The 11,450-nt window shown below is 41.8% G+C and overlaps 1 long non-coding RNA gene across 1 annotated transcript; it reads right to left on the bottom strand.

Annotated features, from left to right (window-relative positions):
* Positions 1 to 642: 642 nt before the first annotated feature.
* LOC123522553 lies at positions 643 to 2,417 on the bottom strand. Its single transcript, XR_006680804.1, has 2 exons — positions 2,269 to 2,417; positions 643 to 1,280 (listed from the first exon to the last, which is right to left on the bottom strand). It is a non-coding gene; the product is annotated as an uncharacterized LOC123522553 (long non-coding RNA).
* Positions 2,418 to 11,450: the final 9,033 nt, after the last annotated feature.

The raw sequence follows: 11,450 nt of genomic DNA, 5'->3' as shown, positions 1-11,450 counted from the left end.
TCAGTTAGTCATTCCCTCAAGGTGTTTGATTATAGCTAAGAAATTTTCAGAACTTTGCCCCTTATATATGCCATAGAATCCTGGATATATTTGCTACACATACAAATACATATGTAGAATTATCCCCTGCCAAATCTATGTATATTCATGAGTATGATCCCATCTGCATCTGCCTTTCCACATATGTTCTGTTCAGTTATATATCTACGCATAGATATTGTTTGTTATTACTATTATTGCAGGATTGTGTATATAATAGTATTCACTTTCTGTCTTTTACTCTTGTACATCTCCCAGTGATTGCTGAGTTTTTTCTATGAATGAATTTTGATTTTTTTTCTAATACTTTTTCTGCAGCCAGCAAGATGATCACATGGCCATTCTGTTGTTTGGTGGGTTATACTGTCCAGTTTTCAAATGATGTATGAACTTTGAATTCCCGGGAAATACTCCATTTGGTTTTGATATAGTATCCTTTTATATATTGCTGGATTTAATTTGCCAATCTTTTTCAAGATTTTTTTTGAGGTGTCAGCAAGCTAACTTTAATTTTACAGGCAATGGGGACTCCATGCAAGTTTTTAAAATCACTTTTTTTCTTTTCAATATTTTTTGTGCATTATAGAAAACTGAAAAGCAAAGGACACAGAAGGCATTCTTTTAATGATTTGATACAGTTTGGTATGTCTTTCTACATTCCATGCAAGTGTATAAAAGACTGAGCATGCACGTTTAGGTGGTTGAGGTCCCACAGCACGGATTCGTGCATTTTTCCCACACATCATAAATATTTACCAATCCAAAGTCCCAAAGCTATGAGTCTTTTGACAAGCAAGAATATAATATGCTGAGTCAATTAGAAAAAGAAAACAAAAAAATTACCCTGGGGAGGAGAAAACAGTTCATAAAAGACAAAAATTGTTAACAGGCCTCTAGATAAGGGTATGCGCAGAGTTACAATTAAAATATTGCATTTCCTTAATGTTCAATAAATTGAAACATAAAGCAAGAGGACACTAAATATAATGCTTCTAAGAGAATTATCAGATTTTAAACTATTACAATATTACTAAGGCGTTTCCACTGAATTCAATGTCGTTCCATAGTATAGACAAAAGAGGGACACGTACATAGATGGGTATCATCAAAATGCAAATGCAGGCACATACTTTCCTACACTCCTCCCCTTGTGTGTCTTGCTGCCTGCTGCCACCAACCTAACCCATCTTGATGTTTGCTGCTGAAGGGTGGGTTAGTAATTCCACACCCAAGATGCTTTTCTAAATGATAACACAAAGATAGTGACAGATTGGTTAACTCACTAGTATTACTTTACATCATACACTGTCACCTCATGACATCTAAAAAGCTTAGATGCTGTAAAATCATAAACATTGTCCAGAATAATAAACACACACGCTTTATAAAAAATGCACATGTAGACTTCGGGTTATAATCTAACATCGTTTCCTGGCTATGGTGATACTAGCCAACAGCCTTTCCCTCCACCCTTCCTGTTCTCCCTCCGCCCTTCCTGTTCTCCCTCCACCACCTTCACTAAGTCCAGGATGACGCACTCCAGGAGGTGGGGTGGCAGCTGAAGACAGTCTTCTAAAAGATTATGTACCACCTTTGAGCATTAGGATTTATTTGTCCTTTGACACACAGCAATATTAACTAAATGCACATATAAATCCATGTGCAGACAATCTGAATTTGTTTAACTCTGGGCATAGAGCCCTTCCCTCTGCATCTCCTTCCCCAATTCACCCCCATCCGCACCCCCACCACACAGTATGCTTCTAAGACATCAAAATGAACAATTCCATCCTCCAAATGAAACCATTCCTTTGAATTATGATTCCCCCTCAAAAGTACTTGAGCGGTTTTACTTTACATCCTCTCTTAACATGTTGTACACTTCTAAACATCTAGAAGGACTGTTTCTAGATGTTTCCAATAAGGACTTAAGTTTGTCCACTATACACACAGCAGTCTTGAATCAACTGCACATTTGTAACAAAGGCTAGAATTGGAAAATGTCCTCTAAGTAAACATTCTGGTCCCGAATCCCTCCCCCTCACCTCTACCAACCCAGTTGAAAAAGCAAGCATCTGTAATACTGAGAGATGACATACAATTTTATTTGCACAAGTCATGCCTCTGAAGTCGAACATAAAAGTGTTAGTTTACTACGTCTACTTTTGTCATAGACTGGCAACCCCTTGAACATCTAGGAAGACTAGATGTTGTAACATCAGCACTTACCTTTTTGTACACTATACACACAACAAAGTCATGAACACACTGATGAAGCCCTTTGCACTTTCTTCTCCTTCTGTTAGGGACCGGGAGCGATGACCCTTTCAATGGAAGGAGATCAAACACAAGGCTGTAATAACAGAAGAGGCTTTATTAGGCAAGCTTAAGCCAGGGCTCAAGTCCTCAGATACTTAACCACGAGCACCGTTTTGGACTAGAGCCCCGAACAAAGGAAATTCTGAAGTTTTTATTTACAGGGGATACGTAACCGGGCAGTCCCAGCCCGCCCCTCCCGCCGGTCCGCTGATTGGCTCATTTGAGGTACGTTGGCAGTCTGGTCCTTTGTGTAGTTCCCGTGTTGGCCGTGTCCTCCTCCCCTTGGCGGTTGGCTAGCCTCCGTTTCCGGGTATGCCCTACTTTGTACTGCTAGGAAACATGTAACCAAGACCTGCCCGAGATCACGGAGCCAGTCATGGAGGCAATCTGGCTTTACACTTCCTCTGTGAACAAACACAAGCACGTGGTGCTCAGAGAGGTAGTTTGGCAACTCTATTTCAAAAGACAATAGTTCGTATGAATTTTAACAAAAGGGTATCTACAAAATATGTTATTTACTATCTCTACTTTTAACATACTAGTGCACTTCTAAACATCTAGAAAGACTAGATGCTTTAAATAAGGATGTGCTTGTCCACTATATACACAGTAGTGTTGAATAAACTACACACATGTAATGGAGGTCATATTACAAAGTGTCTTCTCAACAGCAACGTCCTGATCAGGCACCATTCACTTCTCCCAGGTCCTCTCCACCCCAAGCCAGTGGACAAGTATAAGCACATGTGCCACTCACATGCGTTTTACTCTTTCATTCCCAGAAGTCAGCTTTCTGTGATTTTTAACACAGCGCACCATATGTGTTAGTTTATTAACTCTACTTTTGTCATACATTTGGCAACCTATTTAATATCTAGACACTAGATATTATAAAATTAGGACTCATTTTCCAATAGATACATACCATCCAAACAGTACAGCAAAGTTAAATGAAAATCATCTAACATAAAGGGCAATGGAGAATCTGGAATTTTCTGGTACACTCTTAGCACTGTTGGCAATTTCTACCCACCCCCTCGCCTTAACCCAATGGAAAAAGCAATAAACAAGTCCAGAGTTCACCGAAGTATTTCACAAGTTCATTCCCAAAGACAGTATTTTCGATTAATCCTAAAAAGGGGTTTACAAAGAGTGTTCCACTATTAAATACACCAAGCACATCTGAATATTTCAAATAAGAATATACTTGTCCACTATATACACTATTAAAAATAAAATTGTACAATATAGCAATGGTTATAATCTGAGGTATCTTCTAAATACATCCATTTTGGTCTGAACCTCACTTCTTTCCATCACTAATCCAGTAGACATATACAGGCATACGTAGTGCTTAGAGGAGTTAAACAAATCCATATCCTAAAGTCATTTACAGAAGACAAACTTTCCTATGAACTCACAAAATGTACAACATTTATTCCTTCTACTAACTCTACATTGTCGTACATTGGCCACGTCTTTAACATCTAGAGACTAGATGATGCAAAATTAGGACTCATTTGTTCATTATATACACTATACACTGTAAAGCACAATGCTTGTAATGTAGGAAAATGGTTTTGTCTGAGACTGTCCAAGTATGAACATACTGATGTATTATCTTTTGTAGTTCCTTCCCTCCCACCTCTTCTAAACCATGAACAATACAGACATTTGTACACTGGCCAGAGGTAGTTTAACAAGCCCAAAGACAATATTTCCTATGAGGTTTAGTAAAGAGATATACACAAAAGTGATAATTTGCTACTTCTACTGTAATGTACACTGGGGACTTCTAACCATCCAGATAGACTAGATGTTTCAAATTAGGACTATTAGTCTACCATAAGCACAGCATATTATTCACAGTTTGGGGGGAAAACTGCACACATCAAACAGTTAAAATGTGAAAGTGTCTTTGAAACATGAGCATTCTGGCCTGTAGAAGCTCCCCTTTCTCCCTCCGCCTCTAAGCTAACGCTCTATAAATGTTCAGATTTCAAAAGACAATTCTAAGAATTTTAACACAAACTGTATTAGATTTGCTCATACATTGTCATACACAGGCAACCTCTTTAACACCTAGAATGACTAGATGTAGTAAATTACGACTCATCTGTCCGTGGTGAACAGTGTACACACAGAAGGGACAGTGGTGCATCTGGCCTCACTGTAAACCCATTGGCAAAGAGCCTTTTGCACTTCCTTTTCCTCCCTCCTTGTCAGAACCAGTGCACAAAACCCACACTGTGTACTGTCCGAAGAGGTGATCTGGCCATTCAATTTTAAAAGCCCAAAGGACAACAAACCCAATAGTTCAAATGAATTTTAACAGAAAATTTTGCAAAATGTGTTATTTTATGCTTTGAACGCGTAGAAGGCACTCAAGAACATCCCCAAAGACTAGATATTCCCTCTTTTCCCTGCACTGAGTTTGTCCTATTAATAATTTGCCTTTATGTGGTACCTTTGAAGTAGTTGGTGACCCAAGATTAATGCATTGTCACTAACGACAGTCCATCGTTGTACAGTCTTGGATTCATGCGTAATGCTGTGAATCCAGTCTCACTGTGTCATACAGAATAGTTTCACTGTCTCCTTTAAAAAAATTATTGGGAGCTCTTACAGCTCTTATCACAATCCATACATATATCATCTTTACATATGTCGTCATTTTTTCCAAAACATCTTCTTTCTACTTGAGGCCCTGGCAGCAGTTCCTCACTTTCCCCACTCCCTCCCGCCCGCACCCCCCCTCCCTCCCCCATGCCCCCTTGATAATTTATAAATTATTCTTTTTTCCTTTATGTCTACTCATCCCTCTTAGATGATGTTTAGGAAGTATTCAAAACCATGAAGGAGGTAGAACTAGGTGCTGCTGAAAAGCTAAGAGAACTGACATAACTGATGACTGCCCTTCTTCAGGAACTAAACATCTAGTTGGGAAGAAAACAATACCGATAAGCCCGGTTAGCACACATTTTTGGCAGTCAGAGGCTGAGTTGCTGACATGCTATCAAAAAGAATGCCGCTGTGAACAACCGCAGAATTCAATTTTAAGACATTAGGGGATTCCTGAGAAGAAAATGTATGGTGCTGCAGAGTCTTGAGAGATTGAATATTGTACCAAAGAGCAGAGGAGAGGAAAGAAACAAGACAATGAAGAACTGACCAGGGAGTGAGTGGGATGAGAAGTTGCTCTGCTGGTTGTAACAATGTAAGGTATTTACACGTACAGCAGGCTGTTGATTATAAAGAGGCCCTGTGTTCTAAAATATCTTCATCGGTGAAAATCAAGGAGATGAGGTTCACTGGAACAAAGTGAACCCAGTCTACTTCTCTGCACTGAAGGAGGCTGAGAAGTGTGTCTGCAGACCTCAAGTTCATCTGATGTTCCCCTGGCTGTGCTCCCACCCACTTCTCTTGGCTGCCTTCCCTCCTGTCAAGTTCCCCAAAAACATGTTATTGGTGCATGGCCCCTTCAATTGCTTTATAGGTGCAAGTGTTTAGCTCTATTAGGGGAGGGATTGAGCTTTCACATTTCCCTTGAGTCCATATTTATTTGTCACATTATCAGTTGCCACAAAGACTTCCTCGACTTAGGGCAACACCATGTGTCAGAGTAGAATGGCGTGCTCCATCATAGGGTTTCTAGTAGTTGATTTCTAGTTGGTTTCTAGTAGTTGACTGTCAGGCCTGTTTTGTCTTCTAAGGTGCATCTCATCTGGGTGCACTTGAACCTCCAACCTGTTGGTTAACAGCAGAATATGTTAGCTGTTTGCACCACCCTGAGCTCCATTTGCCACACAAGCAAATCAACCAGTTGCCAGTAAAATGCATCGTTGTTGTTAGGTGCGGTTGAGTCAGTGTAGCCTCATAGTGACCCGATGGACAAGAGAGTAAATCACTGCCAGGTGCTGTGCCGTCCTCACAATTGTTCTTATGGTTGAGCCCATCGACACAGCCACTGTGTCAGCCCACCGTGTCAGAGGTCTGCCTCGCTACGCTACCGAGCATGATGTCCTTCTCAATAGACTGTCTCTCCTGACAGCATGTCCAAAGGATGTGAGATGAAGTCTCACCATCCTTGCCGCTAAGAAGCATACTGGCTATACGTGTCCATGACAGATGAATAGGATTTGCATTAAAACACACACTTAAGGGAAATAGTGCAAAGACCTCTGGACTTGGAAGCAGATGATTTGGATCTTAATTTTACCTTTTATCTTCTAGTCATATGAATTTAGGGGAGATGCTGATTCCATCTCTCTGCAGAGAATAGTGATCTTAGCCTACTTCACTTGGTTAGTATGGAAATTCATGGAAATGTGAACCTCCTTTTCTGAGCGAGGGCTACTACAGACACACACCTATTCAGCTGTCACTTTCTCACCCTTGTCCTTTCCCCCATTTCATTTTACTGCCGCCATTCTGTATCGTGTGTGTGGGTGTGTGCATGCGCACATACACACACAGGAGACTTCAAAAAGTTCATGAAAAGCTGAAATGAAATAATGGAATGTATCCATGAACTTTTTGAGACTCTTTATATAGTGTGTGTGTGTGTGTGTTGTTGTTGTGTTCCTCTTCTTACTATATGGAAAACTCCACGAAGGTAAGACTTTCTGCCTAATTTGCTTCCGTTGTATCCCTGCTCTTACTAGTCGAATTAATGCTTGAATGGCTGACTCACCATCCTGGGTGGAGTTCCTGGCCCGAATATGAGTTGCATCTATTGGCCATGCAGGCCCAACAAGGATGCTAGGGATGGTGCTGATGACTATGGAGGTTTAATTGTACTCACGTTAGCCATTATACCAGAGCTGTGATCATCCCAATGCTTTGATATGATTTCTTGGCCTAAAAGGGACCCCTCAGTGCTCTGAGGACAGATTTCATAGAGGAACCCGAGGCAAGAGCGCAGGGGACGAGGCCAAATGTAGATCCCCGTGATAGGCCCACTCCAGGTCAAGCTAACTTCCGCTTTGGGGGAAGCTGCCACTTGCCTGACAGTGAGCCCTGCTCTGCACACAAGCTGCTGATGTAAGCTCACGCTCACTGCCATTGAGTAGATTCTGACTCATTGCAACCTTATAACCCCGGGCAGAACTACCCCTATGGGTTTCTGAGGCTGCAAAGCTTTATGGGAGTCAAAAGCTGCATCCTTTTCCCAAAGAGTAGGTGATGACTTTGAACTGCTGATCTTTTGGTTAGTAGCCCACTGTGTAGTGCACTACCTCTCCCCCTCCCCTGCTACTGATACCATCTCAATATAGGTTCTTATTAAGGACAGTTAGAAGTCTTGACTGCAGAAGTGGTAACACTGGCCTCTGCTTTCTATAGGTTGGGACAGGCTACTTGTGCAGATGTGGGCAATACCCAAACTCCAAGAGCCAAATTCACTGCCGTGGAGTTGATGCCGTCTCACAGTGACCTACAGGACGCGGTAGAACTGTCCCTGTGTGTTTCTGTAACTGTGCATGTCATGACATTCGGAGCTCAGTCTTTTTCCTGAGGAGTGGCTGATGTCTCAAACTCAGACTTTTCAGATCGCAGCCCCGCTCATGTCACCAGGGCATGGTTCTCCGCCTCTTTAGCCTTATAGCCCAGTCAGAAAGACAGGGTACAAATGGATAAATAAGTAGAGCACTATGAGTTCATTGTAAGTTCTGATAAGTGCTGGCAGGAAAACAAACAAGTGCTGTGATGGAAGATGAGAATGATCCCAGTTAGATCTCCTCTGATAGAAGGGACCTGAAGGAACAAATGAGCCCTCCAGGCAGAGAGCTGTAATAAGACCATTCTGAGCACACAGAACCAGATGTAAGAAGGCCTGAGGCTGAAGGTGTCTCCTCGACAGAGGAGAGGTGGGTCTGAAGTCCAGGACTGTGAGGAAGAGTTCAGAGAAATGAGTTGGACCAGACCATGAATGACAAAGCTGTGGAGTGTGCAGTTTTTAAACCTTGTTGTCTGAGTCTGGTACATTCCCTTTCTCTATGTCAAACTCAGAATATTGCTTTTGAAGCTCACACTTACATACCCATCAAAACCTGGGGGGCACTGTTCCCCTCTTGCTAGCCACCCCATTTTATATTCATGTTGTCAGCAAATCTTGCTAATTCCATCTTTGAATACCTTCCAAGACCCACCCCGCAGTCCAGAAGACCACCCTCACTCTGATCCCAGCTACATACCCAGAACGAATTCCACCCGCCCCAGGTTTGCTAATGCACCAGGAACACCAGCATCTACTGAAAGCTGTTGTGCTCATAATTAACTGTGCAAGGAGGGATGCCAAGTAAAATCAGCCAGGAAGATAAACACAGAGCACGAAATCCAGGCAAAGGACTGAACATGGAGTATCTGTCTGTTGTTTCCTCCTCCTGGACAGCGTGGCCTTTTTGTTATCTCTTTACAAAGATAACACACAGAGAGCATTGCCACGCATGGTTGGTTGCTGACAGCGTCAATCTCATTTTCCAACCCTCGGGAAGTTGAGCTGGTAGACCACATCCCATGAAGCTCCCACCACCAATCCAATGATTCCTGTCTGGTTGGCCCAAAGGAGCCCTGGCAGTGCAGTGGTTAAGTTTTTGGCTGCCAACAGAAAAGTTGGCTGTTTGGATGCACAGCTGTTCTGCGGGAGGAAGATACAGAAGTCTGTTTCTCTGATGATTAGAGCCTTGAAAATCTTTCTAGTGTACTGTCTCTGCTCCTGGTAGAGGGTGCCCTGCTTTTCGGTTGTGCTGTGTAGAAATCACGAATCCGGATTGGAAAACACCTTGGATTTCTCTGCAGGTCACTTCCTTTTGGGGGAGCATCTTCCTTGTGAGAATGCCATACTTATGACTCGGAGTGAATTCTATGTACTCTTGGTGTTTGATTCTTGATGTAATTGTGTAGTAACCTATTTCTATAGATGGTACTTGTTTAGCTCATCATATATACACATACATATTATATGTTTTAACCTGATATAAAATGAAATCTTTACAAGGGATAGTAGCTGGCTGAGTTTTCCAACATTCTTTAGACTCCACATTCTTTCCAACATACCTTTCAGTGTCCTCGGGGAAAATAATAACAAAGTTTTAATAGTGAGGAAAAGCAGGATTCTCTTTGGTATGTGTGTTAAAGAGAAAGGGGAGAGAGAGAGAGAGAGAGAGAGAGAGAGAGAGAGAGAGCAAGAGCGCTCACATGCCATTAAAGCTATGCCTGACAGAGTTCAAAGGAGTAGTTTCCTTCTTTCAATAGAGAAACCAAACATAAACAGTGACTTCTGCAAAGGTCTTTGTTATAGGTTTTAGAACAAAGACAGTCAGAAAGAGTCTTTTATTAATTCATCAGGCCAGACTTGGGGAGGTCAAAGGAGAGAGCCAGCACTCTTATTTACATCTCTTGGTCTGGGCAGGGATCCCTTCAGCCTCCCTTCCTTAATCTTTGTGTGTGCACTTGCTTCATCTTTCTTCTGAGCAAGCCGCCCCACCCTGCCTTCCCTCCCTGTCTCCTAATGACTTGGCCTGGGCAGCTGGCGGTCAGAAAGTGAGTGTGGAGGGCCCCAGGGCAGGTTCAAAGCTGAGGCTAAAACGGGGGCTCTGCCAGGGTTGCCTTTGGTTTTCTGTACTAACAAATAGGTACACTAGTGAAGCACTCCATGTAAAAGAATGTTTACATTCTTTTCATCAGAGAACATTTTATTGCTCCACTGAAGAACGTATGCCAAGAAATCCCGCCCTTACAAACGATTACATAAACCAATGAACTTTGGCACAGGATAACTCCCACCAAAAAAAAAAAAAAGGCCAAGTTTCAATGGACAGACTCAAAACACAAACTACTTTTAAAATCAGGGAAAGGACAACAAAAATAACATGCAGCTCATATATCTTGGGTGAAAATGTAACAAAGAATTGATGGATATTTTTTCTCTCTCTGATGTCCATTGATCTATTTTGTTAAATACAGCTGTCAACTTTAGGAAAAATTCCTAAAGTTACTTTTGCATTAAATGGCTCATGGCATGCGTTTTATATTCATATACATTTTGTGACCCTAAATCAGTGGTTCTCAACCTGTGGATCGCAACCCCTTTGGGGGGTTGAACAACCCTTTCCCAGGGGGTCGCCCGATTCATAACAGTAGCAAAATGACAGTTATGAAGTAGCAAAGAAAATAATTTTATGGTTGGGGGTCACCATCACATGAAGAACTGTATAAAAGGGTCCTGGCATTAGGAAGGTTGAGAACCACTGCTCTAAATGCTCTCGAACATTAAACCATAGACTTTACTAAGCAGGGTGGGGCTGGGGAATCACAAAGGCATCGCAGTGAGGAAAAAGGAAGTTCTATTCAGCATGTGTGGTCAGGAGAAAGAAAGGTAGGAAACAGATGGACATGCCATCCAAGCGACGTCTGACGGAGTCCAGAGAGCAATGCACGATGGGCACATTATGTACAGAGTTGGCAGTGATTTGGTTCTTTCAATAGGTGAGTTAAGTGTGCACAGTAACATCTACAAAGACCTCTGTTGAAATATTTGTAATAAAGACAGTCAGGAGGGGTCTTTCACTGACCCATCAGGCAAGAATTGGGGAGGACTGAGGAGCTAGCTCTCTCCATGTGCAGCAAGACGCGTTGACTACAGGACAATCACCACCTTATGGAGCTAGTTAAAACTCCACAGTGGGTGGGGGTGGGGTGGAGGGGGAAAGCGTGTCTTCATTTTTTAAATAAATGTTTTGTAAAGAAATTACATTCCATCAGATATTGTTTTAGGTTCTGTAAAGAAAAAGGGAGGGGGAGGAGGAGATACCAATGCTTATCTACCCTTTAACAAATGTATTTATTTAAAATCATTTTTATTGGGGACTCATACAGCTCTTATAACATTCCATACATTGATTGTATCTAGCATGTTTATACATATTTTTCCATCATCTTTCCAAAATATTTTCTACTTGAGCCCTTGGTATAAGTTCCTATTTTTTCCCCTCCCTTGCTCACCCTTTACCCTCGTGAATCCTTGATTAATTTTAAATTGTTATTATTTTGTATCTTAAATTGTCTGTTGTCTCCTTTCACCCACGTCTGTT

The sequence above is a fragment of the Echinops telfairi genome, unplaced genomic scaffold (assembly GCF_000313985.2).
Source record: "Echinops telfairi isolate 266 unplaced genomic scaffold, ASM31398v2 ScPeMD7_7424;HRSCAF=8462, whole genome shotgun sequence".
NCBI classification, from domain to species: Eukaryota; Metazoa; Chordata; class Mammalia; order Afrosoricida; family Tenrecidae; genus Echinops; species Echinops telfairi.
The sequence above is the reverse complement of the archived record's forward strand: the minus strand, read 5'-3'. Positions and strand labels throughout refer to the sequence as shown.